This window comes from Cinclus cinclus, chromosome 23, assembly GCF_963662255.1.
Source record: "Cinclus cinclus chromosome 23, bCinCin1.1, whole genome shotgun sequence".
NCBI lineage: Eukaryota > Metazoa > Chordata > Aves > Passeriformes > Cinclidae > Cinclus > Cinclus cinclus.
In genome coordinates, this window is record NC_085068.1 from 8,917,062 (window position 1) to 8,939,782 (window position 22,721).

A 22,721-nucleotide genomic window follows, 5' to 3' on the forward strand; every position below is an offset into this window, starting at 1 on the left:
ACAGTTTTCTCCCAAAGCAGACTTGGATCTTGACTAATTTTGCAGAATGATGAATTTAGCAGCTCAGGCATTAAAAAGCTAAATAAACTCCACAGCCCTGTACTCAGCAGTAAGGGGGGATTCTTTTCCTCTCACAAATACTGCTGTAGTGTGGTTCAATCTTCCTGTCAGAAGCCATGCCAATCAGTTTAAAAATGACAATTTAGTCAATTATGAAGCTGTTTTCCGAAGAGAGCTGGAATACAGGAACATTTGGCTTTTTACTCTCCTCACTGAGAACTGAACTGAGTTCTGGGCATTACTCTGCAGTAGGGAGCCTCAGGCATGACCAAGGCATGTTCAATAGTAAATGATTTAATAATCTACGGTTGATAATAGAAACTCACACTGTGAGGTTATAAAATTTTCATTTTTGTTAGCATTCCCCCCTGTTAAACAGCACCTGTAGCACTTGCCATTTTGAAAATCATTGTAACATAAAGGTAGCAATTGACTGTTAAATTGAATATTCTCCAGTGAAATAGTTACAGTGAATAGTCCTTCTCAAATTCCCAAAACTCCTCCCCAAAATCCCCCAAATCCCGACAAAATTCCCGCAAAGTTCCCCCTAAATCCCCAAATATATCCCAAATTCCCCCTAAAATTCCTGAAGTTCCCTGCAAATCCCCTCAAAGTTCACAAAATAATCCCTGAAATTCCCCCATATTCCTTCCCAAATTCGCCCAAATTCCCCCCAAATCCACACAAAATCTTACAAATCTCCCCCAGCTCCCTAAATTCCTCCCAAATCGCCTAGAATTTCCCCCAAATCGCCTCGAAATTCCCCAAAATCCCCTTGAAATTTCCCACAAATTTCCCCAATCCCCTCGAATCCCCCCAAAATTTCTCAAACCCTCCCAACTTTCCCCTAAAATCTCCAAATTCCCCAAATCCCCCCCAAATCTCCCCAAAATTTCCCCCAAATCCCCCCCAAATCTCCCCAAAATTTCCCCCAAATCCCCCAAATTTTTCCCCAAGTTTCGGGCTCAGGTGAGCTCAGCACTGAGGCTGCCCCTGTCCCTGGTGGTGGCCAAGGATGGGACCCTCGTGGAGGATGAGGAATTTTTTGGGACCCTCCCCCCCCCACAGCCCCCTGCAGGTGCTGGATCCAGGAGAGCGCTGGGAACACCCCTAAGTAAAACCCCAAAACCACCCCAAGAATATCCCCAAATCACCCCAAAATAGCCCCCAAATCACCTGAAAGAGCCTCAAAAATCACCAAAAAACCTATCCTGTCTAAAATACACCAAAATAGGCAAAATACACCAAAAACCTGCCTGAAGTCACCCAAAATAGCCCCAATTCCCCAAAAATCACCCTGAAACAGCCCAAATGCTCCCAAAACCAGTCCAAAATGACCCCAAATCGCACCAAACTGGCCCACAATATCCCAAAAACCAGCCAGAAATCACCCAAAACAGCCCCAAATCACCCCAAATCCGACCAAAAATCACCCAAAATTACCCAAAAAACAACCCAAAACATGCGCAAATCCCGCCCAAATCCATTCAAAACCTGCTTGAAATCATCCAAAACACCCAAAAACTACCCAAAATAATCCAAAACCCAGCCTGAAATACCCCAAAATAGCCAAAAATCCCCCAAAGTAACCCCAAATATGGCCCAAAATCCCCCAAAATCACTAAAATCCCCCCAAAACTGCTCTAAAATATCCCAAAAAATCCTGCAGAATCCCTCCCAAAAATCCCCCAACGCTTCCCCCCCCCAATCCCAAATCAATGGATCGATGATTCAGCGATCGATTGCTCATGCCTGGATTGATGACTCCATGATATGGCGATTGATTCCAATTCCCAAATTGGTGGAATCTGGGGGGATTTGAGGGGATTTGAGGGAATTTTGGGGAGATTTGGGGAAATACGTGGGAATTTTGGGGGAAATTTGAGGGGATATGTGGGGAATTTGAGGGAATACTTTGGGGAATTTTGGGGGGATTTGACAGAATTGCTGGAAATTTAGAGGAAATTTTGGGGGATTTTGAATTAAGGGGGGATTTAAGGGAATTTTGGGAGAGATTTTGAGGGGTTTGAGAAAATTCTTTTGGGGAAAATCAATGGAATTCTGAGAAGATTTAATGGAAATTTGAGGGAAGTTTGAGGAGAAATTTGATGGGATTTTAGGGGGAATTTTGTGGCAATTTGAAGGAAATTTTGAGGAAATCTGGGGGAAAATTTAGGGGGTTTTGGGCTAGATTTTGGGGGCATTTGACAGTATTATAAGTAAAATATGGGGGAATTCACTTTTTTGGGAATTTGAGGGAATTTTGGGGAGATTTCGGGGAGATTTGAGAAAATATGAGGGGATTTTGGGGGAATTTTAAGGAATATTTTGGGGAAAGTCGATGGAAATCTGGAAAAATTTTGGGGAAATATTGGGAGGTTTTCTACCAGACAAAATCTGCCACATCCGACAAAACCAGCTACCAATGAAGTGCCAAATGTATCATCCCAAATGATATCTGGAATGTGGGCTACTAAACTTTGTTTGCTGAGGAAAAGTGCTATATTTCATATCCAAGTTAACTGCAGCCAATATTAGGATTTTGCCTACAAATATTCCAGAAGGACGAGGATTTCTCCCAGACCAAAGCTGCCCCCTCCTCCAAACCTGGCGGCCATCGCAGGCCCAAACGCGCCCCACAAAATGACATCTGCCAAGTGGGCTCTTGAGTTTGGCTTCTTGGGGAAGACTTCCACCTTTCTGAGCCAACTTGCCTAACTTGCCTGCAGCACGTCCTGGGCTTTTGCCTACAAAATTTCCATAAGGACGAGGATTTCTCCCAGACCAAAGCTGCCCCCTTCTCCAAACCAGGCTGCCATCGGAGGCCCCAGTGCGCCCCACAAAATGACATCTGCCAAGTGGGCTCTTGAGTTTGGCTTCTTGGGGGAAAGTGCCTCCTTTCGAAGCCAACTTGCCTGCGGCCCATCCTGGGCTTTTACATACAAAAATTCCAGAAGGACGAGGATTTCTCCCAGAACAAAGCTGCCCCCTCCTCCAAACCTGGCTGCCATCAGAGGCCCAAACGCGCCCCACAAAATGACATCTGCATTGAGGGCTCTTGAGTTTAGCTTCTTGGGGAAGACTTCCACCTTTTCTGAGCCAACCTGCCCAACTTGCCGGCCGCACGTGCTGGGCTTTTGCGTACAAAAATTCCATAAGGACGAGGATTTCTCCCAGACCAAAGCTGCCCCCTCCTCCAAACCTGGCTGCCATCGGAGGCCCAAACGCGCCCCACAAAATGACACCTGGATTGTGGGTTCTTGAGTTTGGCTTCTTGGGGAAGACTTCCACCTTTCTGAGCCAACTTGCCTAACTTGCCCGCAGTACGTCCTGGGCTTTAGCCTCCAAAAATTCCATAAGGACGAGGATTTCTCCCAGACCAAAGCTGCCCCCTCCTCCAAACCTGGCTGCCATCGGAGGCCCAAACGCGCCCTACAAAATGACACCTGCCAAATGGGCTCTTGAGTTTGGCTTCTTGGGGAAAAGTGCCTCCTTTCAAAACCAACTTGCCTGCGTCACGTCCTGGGCTTTTGCTACAAAAATTCCAGAAGGACGAGGATTTCTCCCAGACCAAAGCTGCCCCCTCCTCCAAACCTGGCTGCCATCGGAGGCCCAAACGCGCCCCACAAAATGACATCTGCATTGAGGGCTCTTGAGTTTGGCTTCTTGGGGAAAAGAGCCTCCTTTCGGAGTCAACTTGCCTGCGGCCCGTGCTGGGCTCTTGCCTACAAAAATTCCAGAAGGACGAGGATTTCTCCCAGACCAAAGCTGCCCCCTCCTCCAAACCTGGCTGCCATCGGAGGCCCAAACGCGCCCTACAAAATGACACCTGCCAAGTGGGCTCTTGAGTTTGGCTTCTTGGGGAAAAGTGCCTCCTTTCGGAGCCAAATTCCCTGCACATGGTCCTGGGCTTTTGCCTACAAAAATTCCAGAAGGACGAGGATTTCTCCCAGACCAAAGCTGCCCCCTCCTCCAAACCTGGCTGCCATCGGAGGCCCAAACGCGCCCTACAAAATGACATCTGCATTGTGGGTTCTTGAGTTTGGCTTCTTGGGGAAAAGTGCCTCCTTTCATAGCCAACTTCCCTAACTTGCCTGCGGCCCGTCCTGGGCTTTTGCCTACAAAAATTCCATAAGGACAAGAATTTCTCCCAGACCAAAGCTGCCCCCTCCTCCAAACCTGGCTGCCATCGGAGGCCCAAACGCGCCCTACAAAATGACACCTGCCAAGTGGGCTCTTGAGTTTGGCTTCCTGGGGAAAAGTGCCTCCTTTCGGAATCAACTTGCCTGCGGCCCATGCAGGGCTTTTGCCTACAAAAATTCCATAAGGACGAGGATTTCTCCCAGACCAAAGCTGCCCCCTCCTCCAAACCTGGCTGCCATCGGAGGCCCAAACGCGCCCTACAAAATGACATCTGCCAAGTGGGCTCTTGAGTTTGGCTTCTTGGGTGGAAGTGCCTCCTTTCAAAGCCAACTTGCCTAACTAGCCTGCGGCCCGTGCTGGGCTTTAGACTACAAAAATTCCATAAGGACGAGGATTTCTCCCAGACCAAAGCTGCCCCCTCCTCCAAACCTGGCTGCCATCGGAGGCCCAAACGCGCCCTACAAAATGACATCTGCATTGTGGGTTCTTGAATTTGGCTTCTTGGGGAAAAGTGCCTCCTTTCAAAGCCAACTTGCCTAACTTGCCTGCGGCCCGTCCTGGGCTTTTGCCTCCAAAAATTCCATAAGGACGAGGATTTCTCCCAGACCAAAGCTGCCCCCTCCTCCAAACCTGGCTACCATCGGAGGCCCAAACGTGCCCCACAAAATGACATCTGCATTGAGGGTTCTTGAGTTTGGCTTCTTGGGGAAAAGTGCCTCCTTTTGGAGCAAAATTGCCTAACTTGCCTGCGGCCGGTCCTGGGCTTTTGCCTACAAAAATTCCAGAAGGACGAGGATTTCTCCCAGACCAAAGCTGCCCCCTCCTCTAAACCTGGCTGCCATCGGAGGCCCAAACGTGCCCTACAAAATGACACCTGCCAAGTGGGCTCTTGAGTTTGGCTTCTTGGGGAAAAGTGACTCCTTTCAAAACCAACTTGCCTGTGTCCCGTCCCGGGCTTTTGCTACAAAAATTCCATACGGACGAGGATTCCTCCCAGACCAAAACTGCCCCCTCCTCCAAACCTGGCTGCCATCGGAGGCCCAAACGCGCCCTACAAAATGACACCTGCCAAGTGGGCTCTTGAGTTTGGCTTCCTGGGGAAAAGTGCCTCCTTTCGGAGTCAACTTGCCTGCGGCCCATGCAGGGCTTTTGCCGACAAAAATTCCATAAGGACGAGGATTTCTCCCAGACCAAAGCTGCCCCCTCCTCCCAACCTGGCTGCCATCGGAGGCCCAAACGCGCCCTACAAAATGACACCTGCCAAGTGGGCTCTTGAGTTTGGCTTCTTGGGGAAAAGTGCCTCCTTTCGGAGCCAAAATGCCTAACTTGCCTGCGGCCCGTCCTGGGCTTTTGAGTTCAAAAATTCCATAAGGACGAGGATTTCTCCCAGACCAAAGCTGCCCCCTCCTCCAAACCTGGCTGCCATCGGAGGCCCAAACGCGCCCTACAAAATGACACATGCCAAGTGGGCTCTTGAGTTTGGCTTCTTGCGGAAAAGTACCTCCTTTCAAAGTCAACTTGCCTAACTTGCCTGCGGCCCGTCCTGGGCTTTTGCCTCCAAAAATTCCATAAGGACGAGGATTTCTCCCAGACCAAAGCTGCCCCCTCCTCCAAACCTGGCTGCCATCGGAGGCCCAAACGCGCCCTACAAAATGACATCTGCCAAGTGGGCTCTTGAGTTTGGCTTCTTGGGGAAAAGTGACTCCTTTAAAAACCAACTTGCCTGCATCCCGTCCCGGACTTTTGCTACAAAAATTCCATAAGGACGAGGATTCCTCCCAGACCAAAGCTGCCCCCTCCTCCAAACCTGGCTGCCATCAGAGGCCCAAACGTGCCCTACAAAATGACACCTGCCAAGTGGGCTCTTGAGTTTGGCTTCTTGCGGAAAAGTGCCTCCTTTCAAAGCCAATTTGCCGGCGGCCCATGCAGGGCTTTTGCCTACAAAAATTCCAGAAGGACGAGGATTTCTCCCAGACCAAAGCTGCCCCCTCCTCCAAACCTGGCTGTCATCGGAGGCCCAAACGCGCCCTACAAAATGACATCTGCCAAGTGGGCTCTTGAGTTTGGCTTCTTGGGGGAAAGTGCCTCCTTTCAAAGCCAACTTGCCTGCGTCCCGTCCTGGGCTTATGCCTCCAAAAATTCCATAAGGACGAGGATTTCTCCCAGACCAAAGCTGCCCCCTCCTCCAAACCTGGCTGCCATCAGAGGCCCAAATGCGCCCTACAAAATGACATCTGCCAAGTGGGCTCTTGAGTTTGGCTTCTTGGGGAAAAGTGACTCCTTTCAAAACCAACTTGCCTGCATCCCATCCCGGACTTTTGCTACAAAAATTCCATAAGGACGAGGATTCCTCCCAGACCAAAGGTGCCCCCTCCTCCAAACCTGGCTGCCATCGGAGGCCCAAACGCGCCCTACAAAATGACATCTGCCAAGTGGGCTCTTGAGTTTGGCTTCTTGGGGAAAAGTGCCTCCTTTCGGAGTCAACTTGCCGGCGGCCCATGCAGGGCTTTTGCGTACAAAAATTCCATAAGGACGAGGATTTCTCCCAGACCAAAGCTGCCCCCTCCTCCAAACCTGGCTGCCATCGGAGGCCCAAACGCGCCCTACAAAATGACATCTGCCAAGTGGGCTCTTGAGTTTGGCTTCTTGGGGAAAAGTGCCTCCTTTCGGAGCCAACTTGCCTAACTAGCCTGCGGCCCGTGCTGGGCTTTTGCCTACAAAAATTCCAGAAGGACGAGGATTTCTCCCAGACCAAAGCTGCCCCCTCCTCCAAACCTGGCTGCCATCGGAGGCCCAAACGCGCCCTACAAAATGACATCTGCCAAGTGGGCTCTTGAGTTTGGCTTCTTGGGGAAAAGTGCCTCCTTTCATAGCCAACTTGCCTAACTAGCCTGCGGCCCGTCCTGGGCTTTTGCCAACAAAAATTCCATAAGGACAAGAATTTCTCCCAGACCAAAGCTGCACCCTCCTCCAAACCTGGCTGCCATCGGAGGCCCAAACGCGCCCTACAAAATGACACCTGCCAAGTGGGCTCTTGAGTTTGGCTTCTTGGGGAAAAGTGACTCCTTTCAAAACCAACTTGCCTGCGTCCCGTCCCGGGCTTTTGCTACAAAAATTCCATAAGGACGAGGATTCCTCCCACACCAAAGCTACCCCCTCCGCCAAACCTGGCTGCCATCGGAGGCCCAAACGCGCCCTACAAAATGACATCTGCCAAGTGGGCTCTTGAGTTTGGCTTCTTGGGGAAAAGTGCCTCCTTTCGGAGCCAACTTGCCTAACTTGCCTGCAGCCCGTCCTGGGCTTTTGCCTCAAAAAATTCCATAAGGACGAGGATTTCTCCCAGACCAAAGCTGCCCCCTCCTCCAAACCTGGCTGCCATCGGAGGCCCAAACGCGCCCCACAAAATGACCCCTGCATTGAGGGGTCTTGAGTTTGGCTTCCTGGGGAAAAGTGCCTCCTTTCGGAGTCAACTTGCCTGCGGCCCATGCAGGGCTTTTGCCTACAAAAATTCCAGAAGGACGAGGATTTCTCCCAGACCAAAGCTGCCCCCTCCTCCAAACCTGGCTGCCATCGGAGGCCCAAACGTGCCCTACAAAATGACACCTGCCAAGTGGGCTCTTGAGTTTGGCTTCTTGGGTGGAAGTGCCTCCTTTCAAAGCCAACTTGCCTGCGGCCCGTCCTGGGTTTTTGCCTCCAAAAATTCCAGAAGGACGAGGATTTCTCCCAGACCAAAGCTGCCCCCTCCTCCAAACCTGGCTGCCATCAGAGGCCCAAACGCGCCCTACAAAATTACATCTCCCAAGTGGGCTCTTGAGTTTGGCTTCTTGGGGAAAAGTGCCTCCTTTCGGAGCCAACTTGCCTAACTTGCCTGCGGACCGTCCTGGGCTTTTGCCTCCAAAAATTCCAGAAGGATGAGGATTTCTCCCAGACCAAAGCTGCCCCCTCCTCCAAACCTGGCTGCCATCGGAGGCCCAAACGCGCCCTACAAAATGACATCTGCCAAGTGGGCTCTTGAGTTTGGCTTCTTGGGGAAAAGTGACTCCTTTCAAAACCAACTTCCCTGCATCCCGTCTCGGACTTTTGCTACAAAAATTCCATAAGGACGAGGATTTCTCCCAGACCAAAGCTGCCCCCTCCGCCAAACCTGGCTGCCATCGGAGGCCCAAACGCGCCCTACAAAAGGACATCTGCCAAGCGGGCTCTTGAGTTTGGCTTCTTGGGGAAAAGTGCCCCCTTTCGGAGTCAACTTGCCTAACTTGCCTGCGGACCGTCCTGGGCTTTTGCCTCCAAAAATTCCATAAGGACGAGGATTTCTCCCAGACCAAAGCTGCCCCCTCCTCCAAACCTGGCTGCCATCGGAGGCCCAAACGCGCCCTACAAAATGACACCTGCCAAGTGGGCTCTTGAGTTTGGCTTCTTGGGGAAAAGTGCCTCCTTTCGGAGCCAACTTGCCTAACTAGCCTGCGGCCCGTGCTGGGCTTTTGCCTACAAAAATTCCATAAGGACGAGGATTTCTCCCAGACCAAAGCTGCCCCCTCCTCCAAACCTGGCTGCCATCGGAGGCCCAAACGCGCCCTACAAAATGACATCTGCATTGTGGGTTCTTGAGTTTGGCTTCTTGGGGAAAAGTGCCTCCTTTCATAGCCAACTTGCCTAACTTGCCTGCGGACCGTCCTGGGCTTTTGCTACAAAAATTCCATAAGGACAAGAATTTCTCCCAGACCAAAGCTGCCCCCTCCTCCAAACCTGCCTGCCATCGGAGGCCCAAACGCGCCCTACAAAATGACATCTGCCAAGTGGGCTCTTGAGTTTGGCTTCTTGGGGAAAAGTGCCTCCTTTCGGAGTCAACTTGCCTGCGGCCCATGCAGGGCTTTTGCCTACAAAAATTCCATAAGGACGAGATTTTCTCCCAGACCAAAGCTGCCCCCTCCTCCAAACCTGGCTGCCATCGGAGGCCCAAACGTGCCCTACAAAACGACATCTGCCAAGTGGGCTCTTGAGTTTGGTTTCTTGGGTGGAAGTGCCTCCTTTCAAAGCCAACTTGCCTGAGGCACGTCCTGGGCTTTTGCCTACAAAAATTCCAGAAGGACGAGGATTTCTCCCAGACCAAAGCTGCCCCCTCCTCCCAACCTGGCTGCCATCGGAGGCCCAAACGCGCCCTACAAAATGACATCTGCCAAGTGGGCTCTTGAGTTTGGCTTCTTGGGGAAAAGTGACTCCTTTAAAAACCAACTTGCCTGCATCCCGTCCCGGACTTTTGCTACAAAAATTCCATAAGGACGAGGATTCCTCCCAGACCAAAGCTGCCCCCTCCTCCAAACCTGGCTGCCATCGGAGGCCCAAACGTGCCCTACAAAATGACACCTGCCGAGTGGGCTCTTGAGTTTGGCTTCTTGCGGAAAAGTGCCTCCTTTCAAAGCCAACTTGCCGGCGGCCCATGCAGGGCTTTTGCCTACAAAAATTCCAGAAGGACGAGGATTTCTCCCAGACCAAAGCTGCCCCCTCCTCCAAACCTGGCTGCCATCGGAGGCCCAAACGCGCCCTACAAAATGACATCTGCCAAGTGGGCTCTTGAGTTTGGCTTCTTGGGTGGAAGTGCCTCCTTTCAAAGCCAACTTGCCTGCGTCCCGTCCTGGGCTTATGCCTCCAAAAATTCCATAAGGACGAGGATTTCTCCCAGACCAAAGCTGCCCCCTCCTCCAAACCTGGCTGCCATCAGAGGCCCAAATGCGCCCTACAAAATGACATCTGCCAAGTGGGCTCTTGAGTTTGGCTTCTTGGGGAAAAGTGACTCCTTTCAAAACCAACTTGCCTGCATCCCATCCCGGACTTTTGCTACAAAAATTCCATAAGGACGAGGATTCCTCCCAGACCAAAGGTGCCCCCTCCTCCAAACCTGGCTGCCATCGGAGGCCCAAACGCGCCCTACAAAATGACATCTGCCAAGTGGGCTCTTGAGTTTGGCTTCTTGGGGAAAAGTGCCTCCTTTCGGAGTCAACTTGCCGGCGGCCCATGCAGGGCTTTTGCCTCTAAAAATTCCATAAGGACGAGGATTTCTCCCAGACCAAAGCTGCCCCCTCCTCCAAACCTGGCTGCCATCGGAGGCCCAAACGCGCCCTACAAAATGACACCTGCCAAGTGGGCTCTTGAGTTTGGCTTCTTGGGGAAAAGTGCCTCCTTTCGGAGCCAACTTGCCTAACTAGCCTGCGGCCCGTGCTGGGCTTTTGCCTACAAAAATTCCAGAAGGACGAGGATTTCTCCCAGACCAAAGCTGCCCCCTCCTCCAAACCTGGCTGCCATCGGAGGCCCAAACGCGCCCTACAAAATGACATCTGCATTGTGGGTTCTTGAGTTTGGCTTCTTGGGGAAAAGTGCCTCCTTTCATAGCCAACTTGCCTAACTAGCCTGCGGTCCGTCCTGGGCTTTTGCCAACAAAAATTCCATAAGGACAAGAATTTCTCCCAGACCAAAGCTGCCCCCTCCTCCAAACCTGGCTGCCATCGGAGGCCCAAACGCGCCCTACAAAATGACACCTGCCAAGTGGGCTCTTGAGTTTGGCTTCTTGGGGAAAAGTGACTCCTTTCAAAACCAACTTGCCTGCGGCCCGTGCTGGGCTTTTGCCTACAAAAATTCCATAAGGACGAGGATTTCTCCCAGACCAAAGCTACCCCCTCCGCCAAACCTGGCTGCCATCGGAGGCCCAAACGCGCCCTACAAAATGACATCTGCCAAGTGGGCTCTTGAGTTTGGCTTCTTGCGGAAAAGTGCCTCCTTTCAAAGCCAACTTGCCGGCGGCCCATGCAGGGCTTTTGCCTACAAAAATTCCAGAAGGACGAGGATTTCTCCCAGACCAAAGCTGCCCCCTCCTCCAAACCTGGCTGCCATCGGAGGCCCAAATGCGCCCTACAAAATGACATCTGCCAAGTGGGCTCTTGAGTTTGGCTTCTTGGGTGGAAGTGCCTCCTTTCAAAGCCAACTTGCCTGCGGCCCGTCCTGGGCTTTTGCCTACAAAAATTCCATAAGGACGAGGATTTCTCCCAGACCAAAGCTGCCCCCTCCTCCAAACCTGGCTGCCATCGGAGGCCCAAACGCGCCCTACAAAATGACATCTGCCAAGTGGGCTCTTGAGTTTGGCTTCTTGGGGGACAGTGCCTCCTTTCAAAGCCAACTTGCCTAACTAGCCTGCGGCCCGTGCTGGGCTTTAGACTACAAAAATTCCATAAGGACGAGGATTTCTCCCAGACCAAAGCTGCCCCCTCCTCCAAACCTGGCTGCCATCAGAGGCCCAAACGCGCCCCACAAAATGACATCTGCCAAGTGGGCTCTTGAGTTTGGCTTCTTGGGGAAAAGTGCCTCCTTTCGGAGCCAACTTGCCTAACTTGCCTGCAGCCCGTCCTGGGCTTTTGCCTCAAAAAATTCCATAAGGACGAGGATTTCTCCCAGACCAAAGCTGCCCCCTCCTCCAAACCTGGCTGCCATCGGAGGCCCAAACGCGCCCCACAAAATGACCCCTGCATTGAGGGGTCTTGAGTTTGGCTTCCTGGGGAAAAGTGCCTCCTTTCGGAGTCAACTTGCCTGCGGCCCATGCAGGGCTTTTGCCTACAAAAATTCCAGAAGGACGAGGATTTCTCCCAGACCAAAGCTGCCCCCTCCTCCAAACCTGGCTGCCATCGGAGGCCCAAACGTGCCCTACAAAATGACACCTGCCAAGTGGGCTCTTGAGTTTGGCTTCTTGGGTGGAAGTGCCTCCTTTCAAAGCCAACTTGCCTGCGGCCCGTCCTGGGCTTTTGCCTACAAAAATTCCAGAAGGACGAGGATTTCTCCCAGACCAAAGCTGCCCCCTCCTCCAAACCTGGCTGCCATCGGAGGCCCAAACGCGCCCTACAAAATGACATCTGCCAAGTGGGCTCTTGAGTTTGGCTTCTTGCGGAAAAGTGCCTCCTTTCAAAGCCAACTTGCCTAATTAGCCTGCGGCCCGTGCTGGGCTTTAGACTACAAAAATTCCATAAGGACGAGGATTCCTCCCAGACCAAAGCTGCCCCCTCCTCCAAACCTGGCTGCCATCGGAGGCCCAAACGCGCCCTACAAAATGACATCTGCCAAGTGGGCTCTTGAGTTTGGCTTCTTGCGGAAAAGTGCCTCCTTTCAAAGCCAACTTGCCTAACTAGCCTGCGGCCCGTGCTGGGCTTTAGACTACAAAAATTCCATAAGGACGAGGATTTCTCCCAGACCAAAGCTGCCCCCTCCTCCAAACCTGGCTGCCATCAGAGGCCCAAACGCGCCCTACAAAACGACATCTGCCAAGTGGGCTCTTGAGTTTGGCTTCTTGGGGAAAAGTGCCTCCTTTCGGAGCCAACTTGCCTAACTTGCCTGCGGCCCGTCCTGGGCTTTTGCCTCCAAAAATTCCAGAAGGACGAGGATTTCTCCCAGACCAAAGCTACCCCCTCCTCCAAACCTGGCTGCCATCGGAGGCCCAAACGCGCCCTACAAAATGACATCTGCCAAGTGGGCTCTTGAGTTTGGCTTCTTGGGGAAGAGTGACTCCTTTCAAAACCAACTTCCCTGCATCCCGTCTCGGACTTTTGCTACAAAAATTCCATAAGGACGAGGATTCCTCCCAGACCAAAGCTGCCCCCTCCGCCAAACCTGGCTGCCATCGGAGGCCCAAACGCGCCCTACAAAAGGACATCTGCCAAGCGGGCTCTTGAGTTTGGCTTCTTGGGGAAAAGTGCCCCCTTTCGGAGTCAACTTGCCTAACTTGCCTGCGGACCGTCCTGGGCTTTTGCCTACAAAAATTCCATAAGGACGAGGATTTCTCCCAGACCAAAGCTGCCCCCTCCTCCAAACCTGGCTGCCATCGGAGGCCCAAACGCGCCCTACAAAATGACACCTGCCAAGTGGGCTCTTGAGTTTGGCTTCTTGGGGAAAAGTGCCTCCTTTCGGAGCCAACTTGCCTAACTAGCCTGCGGCCCGTGCTGGGCTTTTGCCTACAAAAATTCCATAAGGACGAGGATTTCTCCCAGACCAAAGCTGCCCCCTCCTCCAAACCTGGCTGCCATCGGAGGCCCAAACGCGCCCTACAAAATGACATCTGCATTGTGGGTTCTTGAGTTTGGCTTCTTGGGGAAAAGTGCCTCCTTTCATAGCCAACTTGCCTAACTTGCCTGCGGACCGTCCTGGGCTTTTGCTACAAAAATTCCATAAGGACAAGAATTTCTCCCAGACCAAAGCTGCCCCCTCCTCCAAACCTGCCTGCCATCGGAGGCCCAAACGCGCCCTACAAAATGACATCTGCCAAGTGGGCTCTTGAGTTTGGCTTCTTGGGGAAAAGTGCCTCCTTTCGGAGTCAACTTGCCTGCGGCCCATGCAGGGCTTTTGCCTACAAAAATTCCATAAGGACGAGATTTTCTCCCAGACCAAAGCTGCCCCCTCCTCCAAACCTGGCTGCCATCGGAGGCCCAAACGCGCCCTACAAAATGACATCTGCCAAGTGGGCTCTTGAGTTTGGTTTCTTGGGTGGAAGTGCCTCCTTTCAAAGCCAACTTGCCTGAGGCACGTCCTGGGCTTTTGCCTACAAAAATTCCAGAAGGACGAGGATTTCTCCCAGACCAAAGCTGCCCCCTCCTCCAAACCTGGCTGCCATCGGAGGCCCAAACGCGCCCTACAAAATGACATCTGCCAAGTGGGCTCTTGAGTTTGGCTTCTTGGGGAAAAGTGACTCCTTTCAAAACCAACTTGCCTGCATCCCGTCTCGGACTTTTGCTACAAAAATTCCATAAGGACGAGGATTCCTCCCAGACCAAAGCTGCCCCCTCCGCCAAACCTGGCTGCCATCGGAGGCCCAAACGCGCCCTACAAAAGGACATCTGCCAAGCGGGCTCTTGAGTTTGGCTTCTTGGGGAAAAGTGCCCCCTTTCGGAGTCAACTTGCCGGCGGCCCATGCAGGGCTTTTGCCTACAAAAATTCCATAAGGACGAGGATTTCTCCCAGACCAAAGCTGCCCCCTCCTCCAAACCTGGCTGCCATCGGAGGCCCAAACGCGCCCTACAAAATGACACCTGCCAAGTGGGCTCTTGAGTTTGGCTTCTTGGGGAAAAGTGCCTCCTTTCGGAGCCAACTTGCCTAACTAGCCTGCGGCCCGTGCTGGGCTTTTGCCTACAAAAATTCCATAAGGACGAGGATTTCTCCCAGACCAAAGCTGCCCCCTCCTCCAAACCTGGCTGCCATCGGAGGCCCAAACGCGCCCTACAAAATGACATCTGCATTGTGGGTTCTTGAGTTTGGCTTCTTGGGGAAAAGTGCCTCCTTTCATAGCCAACTTGCCTAACTTGCCTGCGGACCGTCCTGGGCTTTTGCCAACAAAAATTCCATAAGGACAAGAATTTCTCCCAGACCAAAGCTGCCCCCTCCTCCAAACCTGGCTGCCATCGGAGGCCCAAACGCGCCCTACAAAATGACATCTGCCAAGTGGGCTCTTGAGTTTGGCTTCTTGGGGAAAAGTGCCTCCTTTCGGAGTCAACTTGCCTGCGGCCCAGGCAGGGCTTTTGCCTACAAAAATTCCATAAGGACGAGGATTTCTCCCAGACCAAAGCTGCCCCCTCCTCCAAACCTGGCTGCCATCGGAGGCCCAAACGCGCCCTACAAAATGACATCTGCCAAGTGGGCTCTTGAGTTTGGCTTCTTGGGTGGAAGTGCCTCCTTTCAAAGCCAACTTGCCTAACTTGCCTGCGGACCGTCCTGGGCTTTTGACAACAAAAATTCCATAAGGACAAGAATTTCTCCCAGACCAAAGCTGCCCCCTCCTCCAAACCTGGCTGCCATCGGAGGCCCAAACGCGCCCTACAAAATGACACCTGCCAAGTGGGCTCTTGAGTTTGGCTTCTTGGGGAAAAGTGCCTCCTTTCAAAACCAACTTGCCTGCGTCCCGTCCCGGGCTTTTGCCTACAAAAATTCCATAAGGACGAGGATTCCTCCCAGACCAAAGCTGCCCCCTCCTCCAAACCTGGCTGCCATCGGAGGCCCAAACGCGCCCTACAAAATAACATCTGCCAAGTGGGCTATTGAGTTTGGCTTCTTGGGTGGAAGTGCCTCCTTTCAAAGCCAACTTGCCTGCGGCCCGTCCTGGGCTTTTGCCTACAAAAATTCCAGAAGGACGAGGATTTCTCCCAGACCAAAGCTGCCCCCTCCTCCAAACCTGGCTGCCATTGGAGGCCCAAACGCGCCCTACAAAATGACATCTGCCAAGTGGGCTCTTGAGTTTGGCTTCTTGGTGGAAAGTGCCTCCTTTCAAAGCCAACTTGCCTAACTAGCCTGAGGCCCGTGCTGGGCTTTAGACTACAAAAATTCCATAAGGACGAGGATTCCTCCCAGACCAAAGCTGCCCCCTCCTCCAAACCTGGCTGCCATCAGAGGCCCAAACCCGCCCCACAAAATGACATCTGCCAAGTGGGCTCTTGAGTTTGGCTTCTTGGGGAAAAGTGCCTCCTTTCGGAGCCAACTTGCCTAACCTGCCTGCGGACCGTCCTGGGCTTTTGCCTCCAAAAATTCCATAAGGACAAGAATTTCTCCCAGACCAAAGCTGCCCCCTCCTCCAAACCTGGCTGCCATCGGAGGCCCAAACGCGCCCCACAAAATGACACCTGCTTTGAGGGTTCTTGAGTTTGGCTTCCTGGGGAAAAGTGCCTCCTTTCGGAGTCAACTTGCCTGCGGCCCATGCAGGGCTTTTGCCTACAAAAATTCCAGAAGGACGAGGATTTCTCCCAGACCAAAGCTGCCCCCTCCTCCAAACCTGGCTGCCATCGGAGGCCCAAACGCGCCCTACAAAATGACACCTGCCAAGTGGGCTCTTGAGTTTGGCTTCTTGCGGAAATGTGCCTCCTTTCGGAGCCAACTTGCCTAACTTGCCTGCGGCCCGTCCTGGGCTTTTGCCTCCAAAAATTCCAGAAGGACGAGGATTTCTCCCAGACCAAAGCTGCCCCCTCCTCCAAACCTGGCTGCCATCGGAGGCCCAAACGCGCCCTACAAAATGACATCTGCCAAGTGGGCTCTTGAGTTTGGCTTCTTGGGGAAAAGTGACTCCTTTCAAAACCAACTTGTCTGCATCCCGTCTCGGACTTTTGCTACAAAAATTCCATAAGGACGAGGATTTCTCCCAGACCAAAGCTGCCCCCTCCTCCAAACCTGGCTGCCATCGGAGGCCCAAACGCGCCCTACAAAATGACATCTGCCAAGTGGGCTCTTGAGTTTGGCTTCTTGGGGAAAAGTGCCCCCTTTCGGAGTCAACTTCCCGGCGGCCCATGCAGGGCTTTTGCCTACAAAAATTCCATAAGGACGAGGATTTCTCCCAGACCAAAGCTGCCCCCTCCTCCAAACCTGGCTGCCATCGGAGGCCCAAACGCGCCCTACAAAATGACACCTGCCAAGTGGGCTCTTGAGTTTGGCTTCTTGGGGAAAAGTGCCTCCTTTCGGAGCCAACTTGCCTAACTAGCCTGCGGCCCGTGCTGGGCTTTTGCCTCCAAAAATTCCATAAGGACGAGGATTTCTCCCAGACCAAAGCTGCCCCCTCCTCCAAACCTGGCTGCCATCGGAGGCCCAAACGCGCCCTACAAAATGACATCTGCCAAGTGGGCTCTTGAGTTTGGCTTCTTGGGGAAAAGTGCCTCCTTTCATAGCCAACTTGCCTAACTTGCCTGCGGACCGTCCTGGGCTTTTGCCAACAAAAATTCCATAAGGACAAGAATTTCTCCCAGACCAAAGCTACCCCCTCCTCCAAACCTGGCTGCCATCGGAGGCCCAAACGCGCCCTACAAAATGACATCTGCCAAGTGGGCTCTTGAGTTTGGCTTCTTGGCGAAAAGTGACTCCTTTCAAAACCAACTTGCCTGCATCCCGTCTCGGACTTTTGCTACAAAAATTCCATAAGGACGAGGATTCCTCCCAGACCAAAGCTGCCCCCTCCGCCAAACCTGGCTGCCATCGGAGGCCCAAACGCGCCCTACAAAAGGACATCTGCCAAGCGGGCTCTTGAGTTTGGCTTCTTGGGGAAAAGTGCCTCCTTTCGGAGTCAACTTGCCGGCGGCCCATGCAGGGCTTTTGCCTACAAAAATTCCATAAGGACGAGGATTTCTCCCAGAACAAAGCTGCCCCCTCCTCCAAACCTGGCTGCCATCGGAGGCCCAAACGCGCCCTACAAAATGACATCTGCCAAGTGGGCTCTTGAGTTTGGCTTCTTGGGGAAAAGTGCCTCCTTTCGGAGTCAACTTGCCGGCGGCCCATGCAGGGCTTTTGCCTCCAAAAATTCCATAAGGACGAGGATTTCTCCCAGACCAAAGCTGCCCCCTCCTCCAAACCTGGCTGCCATCGGAGGCCCAAACGCGCCCTAGAAAATGACACCTGCCAAGTGGGCTCTTGAGTTTGGCTTCTTGGGGAAAAGTGCCTCCTTTCGGAGCCAACTTGCCTAACTAGCCTGCGGCCCGTGCTGGGCTTTTGCCTCCAAAAATTCCATAAGGACGAGGATTTCTCCCAGACCAAAGCTGCCCCCTCCTCCAAACCTGGCTGCCATCAGAGGCCCAAATGCGCCCCACAAAATGACATCTGCCAAGTGGGCTCTTGAGTTTGGCTTCTTGGGGAAAAGTGCCTCCTTTCGGAGCCAACTTGCCTAACTTGCCTGCGGCCCGTCCTGCGCTTTTGCCTCCAAAAATTCCAGAAGGATGAGGATTTCTCCCAGACCAAAGCTGCCCCCTCCTCCAAACCTGGCTGCCATCGGAGGCCCAAACGCGCCCCACAAAATGACACCTGCATTGAGGGTTCTTGAGTTTGGCTTCCTGGGGAAAAGTGCCTCCTTTCGGAGTCAACTTGCCTGCGGCCCATGCAGGGCTTTTGCCTCCAAAAATTCCATAAGGACGAGGATTTCTCCCAGACCAAAGCTGCCCCCTCCTCCAAACCTAGCTGCCATCGGTGGCCCAAACGCGCCCTACAAAATGACATCTGCCAAGTGGGCTCCTGAGTGTGGCTTCTTGGGGGAACGTGCCTCCTTTCAAAGCCAACTTGCCTGCAGCCCGTGCTGGGCTTTAGACTACAAAAATTCCATAAGGACGAGGATTTCTCCCAGACCAAAGCTGCCCCCTCCTCCAAACCTGGCTGCCATCGGAGGCCCAAACGCGCCCCACAAAATGACATCTGCATTGAGGGTTCTTGAGTTTGGCTTCTTGGGGAAAAGTGCCTCCTTTCGGAGCCAACTTGCCTAACTTGCCTGCGGCCCATCCTGGGCTTTTGCTACAAAAGTTCCATAAGGACGAGGATTTCTCCCAGACCAAAGCTGCCCCCTCCTCCAAACCTGGCTGCCATCGGAGGCCCAAACGCGCCCTACAAAATGACATCTGCATTGTGGGTTCTTGAGTTTGGCTTCTTGGGGGAAAGTGCCTCATTTCAAAGCAACTTGCCTAACTTGCCTGCGGCCCATGCGGGGTTTTTCCCTACAAAAATTCCATAAGGACGAGGATTTCTCCCAGACCAAAGCTGCCCCCTCCTCCAAACCTGGCTGCCATCGGAGGCCCAAACGCGCCCTACAAAATGACACCTGCCAAGTGGGCTCTTGAGTTTGGCTTCTTGGGGAAAAGTGACTCCTTTCAAAACCAACTTGCCTGCGTCCCGTCCCGGGCTTTTGCTACAAAAATTCCATAAGGACGAGGATTCCTCCCAGACCAAAGCTGCCCCCTCCTCCAAACCTGGCTGCCATCGGAGGCCCAAACGCGCCCTACAAAATGACATCTGCCAAGTGGGCTCTTGAGTTTGGCTTTCTGGGGAAAAGTGCCTCCTTTCGGAGTCAACTTGCCTGCGGCTCATGCAGGGGTTTTGCCTACAAAAATTCCATAAGGACGAGGATTTCTCCCAGACGAAAGCTGCCCCCTCCTCCAAACCTGGCTGCCATCGGAGGCCCAAACGCGCCCTACAAAATGACACCTGCCAAGTGGGCTCTTGAGTTTGGCTTCTTGGGGAAAATTGCCTCCTTTCGGAGTCAACTTGCCGGCGGCCCATGCAGGGCTTTTGCCTACAAAAATTCCATAAGGACGAGGATTTCTCCCAGAACAAAGCTGCCCCCTCCTCCAAACCTGGCTGCCATCGGAGGCCCAAACGCGCCCTACAAAATGACATCTGCCAAGCGGGCTCTTGAGTTTGGCTTCTTGGGGAAAAGTGCCTCCTTTCGGAGTCAACTTGCCGGCGGCCCATGCAGGGCTTTTGCCTCCAAAAATTCCATAAGGACGAGGATTTCTCCCAGACCAAAGCTGCCCCCTCCTCCAAACCTGGCTGCCATCGGAGGCCCAAACGCGCCCTAGAAAATGACACCTGCCAAGTGGGCTCTTGAGTTTGGCTTCTTGGGGAAAAGTGCCTCCTTTCGGAGCCAACTTGCCTAACTAGCCTGCGGCCCGTGCTGGGCTTTTGCCTCCAAAAATTCCATAAGGACGAGGATTTCTCCCAGACCAAAGCTGCCCCCTCCTCCAAACCTGGCTGCCATCAGAGGCCCAAATGCGCCCCACAAAATGACATCTGCCAAGTGGGCTCTTGAGTTTGGCTTCTTGGGGAAAAGTGCCTCCTTTCGGAGCCAACTTGCCTAACTTGCCTGCGGCCCGTCCTGCGCTTTTGCCTCCAAAAATTCCAGAAGGATGAGGATTTCTCCCAGACCAAAGCTGCCCCCTCCTCCAAACCTGGCTGCCATCGGAGGCCCAAACGCGCCCCACAAAATGACACCTGCATTGAGGGTTCGTGAGTTTGGCTTCTTGGGGAAAAGTGCCTCCTTTCGGAGTCAACTTGCCTGCGGCCCATGCAGGGCTTTTGCCTCCAAAAATTCCATAAGGACGAGGATTTCTCCCAGACCAAAGCTGCCCCCTCCTCCAAACCTGGCTGCCATTGGAGGCCCAAACGTGCCCTACAAAATGACACCTGCCAAGTGGGCTCTTGAGTTTGGCTTCTTGGGTGGAAGTGCCTCCTTTCAAAGCCAACTTGCCTGCAGCCCATTCTGGGCTTTTGACTACAAAAATTCCATAAGGACGAGGATTTCTCCCAGACCAAAGCTGCCCCCTCCTCCAAACCTAGCTGCCATCGGTGGCCCAAACGCGCCCTACAAAATGACATCTGCCAAGTGGGCTCCTGAGTGTGGCTTCTTGGGGGAAAGTGCCTCCTTTCAAAGCCAACTTGCCTGCAGCCCGTGCTGGGCTTTAGACTACAAAAATTCCATAAGGACGAGGATTTCTCCCAGACCAAAGCTGCCCCCTCCTCCAAACCTGGCTGCCATCGGAGGCCCAAACGCGCCCCACAAAATGACATCTGCATTGAGGGTTCTTGAGTTTGGCTTCTTGGGGAAAAGTGCCTCCTTTCGGAGCCAACTTGCCTAACTTGCCTGCGGCCCATCCTGGGCTTTTGCCTCCAAAAATTCCATAAGGACGAGGATTTCTCCCAGACCAAAGCTGCCCCCTCCTCCAAACCTGGCTGCCATCGGAGGCCCAAACGCGCCCTACAAAATGACACCTGCCAAGTGGGCTCTTGAGTTTGGCTTCTTGGGGAAAAGTGCCTCCTTTCGGAGTCAACTTGCCGGCGGCCCATGCAGGGCTTTTGCCTACAAAAATTCCATAAGGACGAGGATTTCTCCCAGACCAAAGCTGCCCCCTCCTCCAAACCTGGCTGACATCGGAGGCCCAAACGCGCATTAGAAAATGACACCTGCCAAGTGGGCTCTTGAGTTTGGCTTCTTGGGGAAAAGTGACTCCTTTCAAAACCAACTTGCCTGCGTCCCGTCCCGGGCTTTTGCTACAAAAATTCCATAAGGACGAGGATTCCTCCCAGACCAAAGCTGCCCCCTCCTCCAAACCTGGCTGCCATCGGAGGCCCAAACGCGCCCTACAAAATGACATCTGCCAAGTGGGCTCTTGAGTTTGGCTTTCTGGGGAAAAGTGCCTCCTTTCGGAGTCAACTTGCCTGCGGCTCATGCACGGGTTTTGCCTCCAAAAATTCCATAAGGACGAGGATTTCTCCCAGACCAAAGCTGCCCCCTCCTCCAAACCTGGCTGCCATTGGAGGCCCAAACGCGCCCTACAAAATGACACCTGCCAAGTGGGCTCTTGAGTTTGGCTTCTTGGGGAAAATTGCCTCCTTTCGGAGTCAACTTGCCGGCGGCCCATGCAGGGCTTTTGCCTACAAAAATTCCATAAGGACGAGGATTCCTCCCAGACCAAAGCTGCCCCCTCCGCCAAACCTGGCTGCCATCGGAGGCCCAAACGCGCCCTACAAAATGACATCTGCCAAGCGGGCTCTTGAGTTTGGCTTCTTGCGGAAAAGTGCCTCCTTTCGGAGTCAACTTGCAGGGCTTTTGCCTCCAAAAATTCCATAAGGACGAGGATTTCTCCCAGACCAAAGCTGCCCCCTCCTCCAAACCTGGCTGCCATCGGAGGCCGAAACGTGCCCTACAAAATGACATCTGCCAAGTGGGCTCTTGAGTTTGGCTTCTTGGGTGGAAGTACCTCCTTTCAAAGCCAACTTTCCTGCGGCCCGTCCTGGGCTTTTGCCTACAAATATTCCATAAGGACGAGGATTTCTCCCAGACCAAAGCTGCCCCCTCCTCCAAACCTGGCTGCCATCGGAGGCCCAAACGCGCCCCACAAAATGACACCTGCATTGAGGGTTCTTGAGTTTGGCTTCCTGGGGAAAAGTGCCTCCTTTCGGAGTCAACTTGCCTGCGGCCCATGCAGGGCTTTTGCCTACAAAAATTCCAGAAGGACGAGGATTTCTCCCAGACCAAAGCTGCCCCCTCCTCCAAACCTGGCTGCCATCGGAGGCCCAAACGTGCCCTACAAAATGACACCTGCCAAGTGGGCTCTTGAGTTTGGCTTCTTGGGTGGAAGTGCCTCCTTTCGGAGCCAACTTGCCTGCGGCCCGTCCTGGGCTTTTGCCTCCAAAAATTCCATAAGGACGAGGATTTCTCCCAGACCAAAGCTGCCCCCTCCTCCAAACCTGGCTGCCATCGGAGGCCCAAACGCGCCCTACAAAATGACATCTGCCAAGTGGGCTCTTGAGTTTGGCTTCTTGCGGAAAAGTGCCTCCTTTCAAAGCCAACTTGCCTAACTAGCCTGCGGCCCGTGCTGGGCTTTAGACTACAAAAATTCCATAAGGACGAGGATTTCTCCCAGACCAAAGCTGCCCCCTCCTCCAAACCTGGCTGCCATCGGAGGCCCAAACGCGCCCCACAAAATGACATCTGCATTGAGGGTTCTTGAGTTTGGCTTCTTGGGGAAAAGTGCCTCCTTTCGGAGCCAACTTGCCTAACTTGCCTGCGGCCCATCCTGGGCTTTTGCCTCCAAAAATTCCATAAGGACGAGGATTTCTCCCAGACCAAAGCTGCCCCCTCCTCCAAACCTGGCTGCCATCGGAGGCCCAAACGCGCCCTACAAAATGACATCTGCATTGTGGGTTCTTGAGTTTGGCTTCTTGGGGGAAAGTGCCTCCTTTCAAAGCAACTTGCCTAACTT